The sequence below is a fragment of the Erpetoichthys calabaricus genome, chromosome 7 (assembly GCF_900747795.2).
Source record: "Erpetoichthys calabaricus chromosome 7, fErpCal1.3, whole genome shotgun sequence".
NCBI lineage: Eukaryota > Metazoa > Chordata > Cladistia > Polypteriformes > Polypteridae > Erpetoichthys > Erpetoichthys calabaricus.
In genome coordinates this window covers 85,372,944-85,382,697 of record NC_041400.2, presented here as the reverse complement: position 1 = coordinate 85,382,697, position 9,754 = coordinate 85,372,944, and positions in this window count along the sequence as shown.

The window sequence follows — 9,754 nt, the reverse complement described above, 5'->3', positions numbered from 1 at the left end:
TAAAATTCTGTTAAATATTTACATTTGTTAAGTTAAATCTTGCTCTCAACCTTGGAAAAACTGAGAACTTTAAACAAATATAAAACAGATGTATTTTTTAAGACTGGAATTCCAAGAATAAACTAAAGGACACACATGAACTTTGGGGAAAGGCTCCATGTTCACTAACCACAAATCTTTGTAGAGGAAAAGTGTCTATATACAGTATGTCTATCACATGGTGATTTACCAAGCAATTAATATAATTTCATATAATTTAACATAACATTCTGAAATCCACAAAAGATAATTAGACACATAAGTGTTTAATACATGTTATATTTTAAGGAAACAAACAAAAGTAAAAATAGTATATTGAACTAAACTGACAATATGCCATGACAATGTAGTAGATCAGGGATCAGTAGAATAGGATTATAGCATCTTGTCAAAAGTGTGTGAGCGCTATAGAGCATGACTCTCCATCCCAGCAGGGATTCCCATCGATCCTCTATGGCAGGGGTCCCCAACCCCCGGTCCGCGGCCCACTACCGGGCTGCAGCAGTCTGACAGCCGGGCCGCAAGAGAACTGCCGGCAACGGAGACTCACTCAGACTTTTCAGAACGCTAGGCAGGCGGGGCTTTGCAGTGGCACAGAGAGAGGAGAGAGACCGAGGTGAGAGAGTATTACAACTAAGTATTTTTATGGTCCCGACAGTTTCCCCATATGACACGAGTCTATAGAAATCATGTTACTACGAAGTACATTCAGCAGATGCTTTCATTACAACGAAGTGACCTTGAAATGCTTGAACGAATCATCCACAGAGCAGTTAGATCTGTGGTCACAGTTCAGTTGTGCACGTTTGCACAATGATCCCCAAACAGAAACATTGTAAAAAAAAAAAAAAGTCTCTTTCTTCAAACTTTCCTCGTAATGTTTTTTTTTTTTTTGCTGTTTTTGTTTTCTGTGGTTTTCAGTGATACCTTTTGCTTATTGCTTGTCAACATTTGAAAAACATCCATTGGAATTTAACTCATTGTCACCCACCTATAGAAACGGCAGACACGAAGAAAAGATAGCAGTGTTAATGTTTGTGATGTGCAATCTGTTGGAATGACAAATGCAATGCATATGTCTTTGTTATATGCAAAAAAAGAAAAAAAATCTCGGGTTGCAAACGTATGCGAACTGCTTAATAACTTAATAATAACAGAAATGCTATGTAAATTGTGTATAAAACTACCCGCCCCCACCCCACAATCCCCGACCGGTCCGTGGAATAATTTGCATTTAATAAAGTGGTCCTTGCTGTCTCTATGGCACTCACAGGTGTTATCAATTCAATTAAAAGATGGAATTTTTAAATGTGTCAGCTCTTGCAACTGTTCTACTCATGGGGCTGGAAGCTCTTTTTTGGAATCTTTGCACATTTTTACTTGAAATAGTTTTTTTTACTATTTAATTTCAGCTTTGATGATGCAATTTAGTGTTTTGTTTAGTGGGTGGTCAACACCATTGTGTGACTATTCCTACATAGCCACAATGTGCTATGGAGCTTGTAGTGTTCTGTTGTCTTTATTGCATAGGTTAGGCCATGATACTGACTCACAACCAAACTGGGCATTGCAGATACTGGTGCATTTAAATTGCAATCAATTGAAACCATTTGAATACAGACAGGTGATTTCCATGTAATTAATTATGCGATGTATAAAGCCAATTGGTTACACCATTGGTAACTTAGTTGCCTCATATTAAAGGGGATTATTTTGTCTTTTATATTTGTAATTAATTTACCACTTTACAGAGATTTGTTTACACATTGAAATTAAAGAGCCCTTTTCTGTCGATCAGTGACAAAAAAGCCAAATTAAGTTCACTGCAATACATTGTTATTTAACAATACAATATGATAACTTCCAAGGGGGTGAAACATTTTTAAAGGCACAGTAACTAATAATTTTGCAACTCTATTTCCAATCCAATCCATTAACACAAAGACAGCAATAGTATAAAAAAATATAACTTGAGGGGGTGGTAAATGCCATGATCCCCCTGGAAAGCAATAATACCCTACCTTTTTATACCAGAGGTCCCAATGATGTCATACACTGGATCGCTCCTGGTTACATGACAGAAGTAGGACCTGATGTTCAGAATCAAAAGGAATTCCAAAAAAGATAGTAAAATACATCAAAACTCAGAATTATAACATCCCCTAGAAGCTAGCAAATTACTCTTTAAATTTTGTAAATATGACATGTTAAAGGTATGATCACAGTTTGGGATATTTTTTGAGTTTATTTAGTGTAGGGAAATGATGTTTCTGGAAGAAAAGGGGTTTCTTCACAGGCCAAAAAAATTAAGTTTGGTTATAAGTTTACTTTATATTTTTTTATATTTATTTATATTATATATATCCAAAGAGAATGTGCCATACGTTTATTTAACCAAACATTTTGAAAAAACTCCACCAGTGGAAGTAACTCCTTTATAATCGAGTGATTACTTTTCAAAGTGCACCTCAAAACTTTTCAAGGCGTTTATTCTAACCTCTTACAACGAACATTATTTTGAAAGTGATAGCCTTAGATCAACTTCAGTTATATATCTGCTCTGGCAAAAAAATATCTTTACATCTTTTAAAAGAACTGAACAACCAGAGTGGCTTTTGGGAATTTGGGGAGATGATAGAAATCCTTAATAAAGACATCAACTAATTCTGTAGCCAAAGATATTTTTTTAAAAGAACAAATCAAGCAGCTGTAGAAAATCTACAGTATCTAAAATTACAAGAACTGTGGTACAGTCTCCACAGGGTGGAAGGTCCGTGATAAAAGCCATTTCTCCATCACAGACATTGGAGGCTGTATGCGTCCTTTGCTATTTGTGGCCACATTTTTTATTATTTCCTATATTTTTAACCCCACTGAATGACCGTTAACAGTGAATTGTGGCCCATAGTATTTCTGGGAAAAACTCTAAGGCCTTTGAAAGTAAACCTGCTCATAGACTGATCCTCTCCAGAGTTATTAATTTCTTCTTTCATGTCTGAAATTTTTGATCTAGTTTTAAAGTTCTAATGAACCTGCCAAACTAATGAGTTCTGGTTCTTTGTTAGCTTCTGTTATGTTCCCATTTTGAACCTCCCTCTTCTAATTTGTGCCATTTTTGAAATTTCTGCATGTATATGTTTTTTAGGTGTATTCATTTTATCATTACTCTATTGACACCATTTACTTTGGTTTGGCATTTTATGTCATTAACTGCATAGCTGCTGTTGTATCATTTACTTTTGTTATGCATTTTGTCAGTCAAGTGACACATCAGTATACTTGTGTTATGTTAAGGCCATACAATACAGTCATATGAAAAAGTTTGGGAACCCCTCTCAGCCTGCATAATAATTTACTCTACTTTCAACAAAAAAGATAACAGTGGTATGTCTTTCATTTCCTGGGAACATCTGAGTACTGGGGTATCTTCTGAACAAAGATTTTTAGTGAAGCAGTATTTAGTTGTATGAAATTAAATCAAATGTGGGTCCCCTTGTAATTTTGCTGATTTGAATGCATGTAACTGCTCAATACTGATTACTTGCAACACCAAATTGGTTGGATTAGCTCATTAAGCCTTAAACATCATAGACAGGTGTGTCCAATCATGAGAAAAGGTATTTAAGGTGGTCAATTGCAAGTTGTGCTTCCCTTTGACTCTCCTCTGAAGAGTGACAGCATGGGATCCTCAAAGCAACGCTCAAAAGATCTGAAAACAAAGATTGTTCAGTCTCATGGTTTAGGGGAGGCTACAAAAAGCTATCTCAGAGGTTTAAACTGTCAGTTTCAACTGTAAGGAATGTAATCAGGAAATGGAAGGCCACAGGCACAGTTGCTGTTAAACCCAGGTATGGCAGGCCAAGAAAAAAACAGGAGCGGCATATGCGCAGGATTGTGAGAATGGTTACAGACAACCCACAGATCACCTCCAAAGACCTGCAAGAACATCTTGCTGCAGATGGTGTATCTGTACATCGTTTTACAATTCAGCGCAATTTGCACAAAGAACATCTGTATGGCAGGGTGATGAGAAAATAGCCCTTTCTGCACTCACACCACAAACAGTCGCTTTTTGTATGCAAATGCTCATTTAGACAAGCCAGATTAATTTTGGAACAAAGTGCTTTGGACTGATGAGACAAAAATTGAGTTATTTGGTTATAACAAAAAGCGCTTTGCATGGTGGAAGAAGAACACCGCATTCCAAGTACAATGTTCTGAAATGGCTGTCACAGTCCCCTGACTTGAATATCATCGAAAATCTATGGGATGATTTGAAGCAGGCTGTCCTTCCTCGGCAGCCATTAAATTTAACTGATTTTGTATGGAAGAATGGTCAAAAATACCTCCATTCAGAATCCAGACACTCATCAAAGGATATAGGAGGTGTCTAGAGGCTGTTATATTTGCAAAAGGAGGCTAAACTAAGTATTGATGTAATATCTCTGTTGGGGTGCCCAAATTTATGCACCTGTCTAATTTTGTTATGATGCATATTGCATATTTTCTGTTAATCCAATAAACTTAATGAAATACTGAAATACTACTGTTTCCATAAGGCATGTCATATTTAAAAAGGAAGTTGCTACTTTGAAAGCTCAGCCAATAATAAACAAAAATCCAAAACTTTTTCATATGACTGTAAATGCCCAATCCTCACCTAGTAGGCAAAGTGGAGAGGGTCCAATTCTGACGTTACCTGAGGGTAAATCTCTAGTATGATAGATAGTAACAGCATACTAAACTTGAAGCATTTCACATAATAATATTACATGTTATCTGAAAATATTGCACATTCTGAGAACAAACATGTATTCACATGAGAAAAACAGATATGTAAGTACTGTAGTTGAAAATGTACTGGGATATTCATTACAGAAAAAGGAAACAGCTTGTAGTGTGGATGATTGACCGGAAAAGAAGTTATAGAGCCTGATGGCTGTGGGGAGGAAGGATTTCCTGTGATGTTCAGTGGAGCACTTTATGCTAGTCAGTCTACTACTGAAAAACTCCTCTGTCCAGTCACAACACAATGAAGAGGGTGATTAGCATTTTCAATAAAAGACTGAAGTCTAGACAGTATTTTCTGATCTGCCACAGCTTCCAAGCTGTCTAGTTTCTCTCCTACCACAGAGCCAGCCTTCTGAATTAGTCTGTTTAGCCTCTTAATGACTGCCACTTTCATGCTGCCCCCAAGCATAACACAGTGAAAAAAGCAGCACTGGCAACCACACACTCATAAAACATTTGTAGAATAATGTTGCAGACCCTTAAAGATCTGAGTCTTTCTAGGAGATGCAGCCTGCTTTGACCCTTCTTAGATATGGCCAGTGAGTTCCTGGACCAGTCTAGCTTATTGTTCATATAGATAGATAGATAGATAGATACTTTATTAATCCCAATGGGAAATTCACATTATCCAGCAGCAGTATGCTGATACAATAAATAATATTAAAGATTGATAATAATAATAATGCAGGTGAAAAACAGACAATAACTTTGTATAATGTTAAATGTTAACGTTTACCCCCCCGGGTGGAATTGAAGAGTCGCATAGTTTGGGGGAGGAACGATCTCCTCAATCTGTCAGTGGAGCAGGACAGTGACAGCAGTCTGTTGCTGAAGCAGCTCTTCTGTCTGGAGATGATACTATTTAGTGGATGCAGTGGATTCTCCATAATTGATAGGAGCCTGCTGAGCGCCCTTCGCTCTGCCACAGATGTTAAACTGTCCAGCTCCATACCCCCAGATACTTTTACAAAGACAGCAAGCCCACCAACTCTGCGCTTTCCACTTTTAGCCCATGTTCTATCTATCCGCATACAGTGAAAGCTATTGATGTGCACGGTAGAGTCAGAAATAAGCTTGTGCAGCCATGTCTCAGTAAAGCACATTAACCTGCACTTGCGAAACTCCCTGTTGTACTTAACTAGTGCCATGAGCTTGTCTATCTTGTTAGCCAGTGATCTAACATTTCCCATAATAATAGAGGGGAAAGTATAGCTTGTATCTCCTTCTCATCTCTCTTGTACTTGCTTGTTGCACATTCCCACCTTCTTGTTTCCCTGACATTTCAGTCCTTCGTAGCATCCCCTTTTCGTCTTTCTCCTTAACTCCAGAGGTATATCCAAAAATATTATTTTGTGCTCTGCTGCATCTGAATCTGCATGAGCAACTGATAGCGTGAATAAACCAGGAACCAGTCCATGTTGCTCGCCACATTAACATTAGTGGTGTTCAGGCATAGTGATGGGCTGCTTGATACTGACGTTTAAACACTATGTCGAGCTTTTGAAACACCGCTTTGAGGCTTGTTTCAAATGTGCCAGTCATGTGATTTTAAGGCACACTAGCATCATGACATCACTTATATCTGTGTAGTCAGAAGCCGATTTGGTCAGTCATTCACCTAACTAATTTTTTTGGCTCAAAGCATAAAGGCAGTGGCCCTGATGCATTGGTAAGGCCGGGTTTATACTTCACATGATGCGACACGTGCTGCAGCAAACGCTACTGCTACGCAAGTGTTGTACTGTTTATACTTGCACATACTGTATACTTTGCGTAAATCTGGAAGATTCCAACAGGTGGCAGTGTGAGATTCACTGTGTTGTGAATTGCCTGAAACATCCATTAAAATCCGAGGACACTTTGCCACAGTATCTCTGAAAAGGATGTTTAATAATTACATCCATCAATTCAGGGATGCACCCATTAAAGCAAGCATTGGGCACGAGACATAAACAATCCTTGGATGGGGCATCAGCTCATTGCAAGGTGAACACAAGCAGACGCATACACTAGCGTCATATTAGCATCACCAAATCCCCAAACCTCCATGTCTTTGGAAGGAAGCCAGAGCACACTGTGGAAACCCACCAGGAAAACCTGCAAATTCCAGGCAGAGAACACCAGGGACATGACTCCCTGAGAAGCAGCAGCTCTACTGCTCTACCACCATGCCGCCCCCACACTATTAAAAGTGTTCATTATTTAAATGAAGTTAATGACTTACCTGTAAAATGTAACATTCATACTTTAATGCATTTCATCATGAAAGTGGTAACAATTATAAATCTAAGGATTATAAATGTGCAGAGAGCTGGAATATCATAAATTTAATGTGTTTTTTGTGGCGATCTATTGCTGCTTGCCGCTGCTGTCAGTTCAGGAGAAAGCCCCAGAAGTATGTAGTGATTAACAACTGGGTTGATTTTGAGATGACGTTTACGACAGTCTACTTCAATGATAAAATAAACTACGACATTAAAGTGTACATTCATTTTTTTCTCTGTGGCTCAAATACACTGCCATACATTCTGATGCTGTTGTGAAGGTGCAAAAAAAAAAAAAAGAAGGCACAGAAGATGGGATGTGAGACTTTTAAAATGTTTTGTGTCATTAAGTTGGGGAATATGCGACATTAGAATATAAAAGCACCACAAATGCATTTGTATGTCGGCATTTTGCTTCACCACATCAAACCATTCATCAAACACCGCACACCAATTTTTTTGAAAAGTCTTGCTTCCTGAAAAGTTTTTGCTGATTGTGACAGGTACCTACTGGGTATGCACCAATATAGTTTTGGTTTTACTGCATCACATAGGAACTCAGCAGAATTAAAAGTGTTTTGCTCCTGATTTTCTTTTGTGTTCAATGTCTGGTGCATCACGTTGCAGGGTCCAACAGTAGTCAGCAAGCATTGACAGATTCCAGTTGCCCTGGTATCGTTTCTCCATCGTAGCAATGTCCTGGTGAAACCTTTCACCGTGTTCGTTACTGACAGGACCGAGATTTCCAGGGAAGAAGTCCAAGTGTGAGTGGAGGAAATGAATCTTGAGTGACATGTTGCATTTCATTGTCTTGTATGCTTTGAGAAGTTTTTCTACCAGCTGAATGTAGTCAACAACATCTTTGAAGGCTTTCCAGGCAATTTTTTCTGGCCCAACTAACAGATCTTCAAACTGCTCGTCACTCATAACATGTTTGATCTGGGGGCCAACAAAAATGCCCTCTTTGATCTTGGCATCAGTTATTCTTGGGAACGTCTGTCTTAAATAACGAAAACCTTCACCTTCCTTGTTCAGTGCTTTCACGAAATTCTTCATGAGTCCCAGTTTTATGTGAAGTGATATTTTTTCCGGATCGACAAGCAATTCATGTGCCACATTTTTCTGTCCTGGAACTAACTTTTTATGGAGTGGCCAGTTCTGTCGAGAATAGTGTGACTCTTTGGCACAGCTGTCTCATTCACAGATGAAACAACAGTACATTGTATAGCCAAGCTGCTGTCCTAGTAACAGAGCATCAACTTTAAGATCTCCACAGATATTCCAGTTGTACCTGCTATACTGGATGTGCTTCAGCAACAGTTCCATATTCTCATACGTTTCTTTCATGTGTGCTGCATAGCCAACAGGTACTGAAGGATAAACGTTGCCATTGTGTAGCAGAACAGCTTTCAGGCTAAACATTGGCGTCACTTCACTGATTTGTCATTCTGCCAGGTTATGATCACAACCCAAGGCCGAGAACAATCCTTCAATGTCACAACAAAAACAGAGACAGTCGTCTTGTGCAAAAAATTTGGTTATATCATGATGTTGACCTCGAAACACAGAAATTTTCATACCTGGTGACAGAAAACACCATTCCTGCAGTCTCGAACCCAGCAGCTCGTCTTTTGCTTTTGACAGACCCAAATCTCTGACCAAATCGTTCAATTCGAACTATGTTATCAGATGTGGATCGCCTGATGAGCACTGTTCAAAATCCGGGTCAATGTCACTGTCAGTACCCTGCATTGCAGTTTCTTCATCTGGTTCGTCTAAGGTCCAATCCTCTGGTGGTTTCGGAATTGGAAGACTGTGGTCATCTGGCATGGGTCTCATTGCTGAAGACAGTGTGGTGTTATGGGTCCACAGCTCCTTTAGTAAAGGCCAGTTTGTTTAAAATAAATAATCTGCGGTGTGGGTGTTTCTCACCTAAGTGCACAGGTGAGAGACTGCCCACATCCGTGGTTGTTCCTGTGGCTAATGGGCTGCAGCTGCTATGTCCTCTCTGCATATATAGAGAAGCCCAAGATGGTTAGAGAGAAGAGGGAAGAAAAAGAGAAAAAGGAAGAAAAGGAGAACGAGATGAAAAAAAGAAAAAAAAGACGGAGGTTACGGGAGAAAGCAAGCAAGAGAGAGAGAGCGTGCGCCGGTACGAGTGAGTGAGCAAGCGAAAGCAGGCTCTCGGCAGCTGAGCAGACAGCCTGGGGTTAGGCCGACACCCAGGGCATAGTACAATACAATACAATACAGTTTATTTTTGTATAGCCCAAAATCACACAGGAAGTGCCGCAATAGGCTTTAACAGGCCCTGCCTCTTGACAGCCCCCCAGCCTTGACTCTCTATGAAGATAAGGAAAAACTTCCAAAAAAAACCTTGTAGGGAAAAAATGGAAGAAACCTTGGGAAAGGCAGTTCAAAGAGAGACCCCTTTCCAGGTAGGTTGGGCATGCAGTGGGTGTCAAAAGAAGGGGGTCAATACAATACAATGCAGTTCACAGAACAGAGCAATTCCTCAATATAGTAAGAAATAAAAAATATAAATTTTAGAAGTACAGAGCAGAATTTAACAGTAGATGATATATCCCATGATAAGATTTGGATTTGTGTAGAGTCCTGGAGACCTCATCCTTCAAGCTGCCTCCCCTATTTGGCCATTC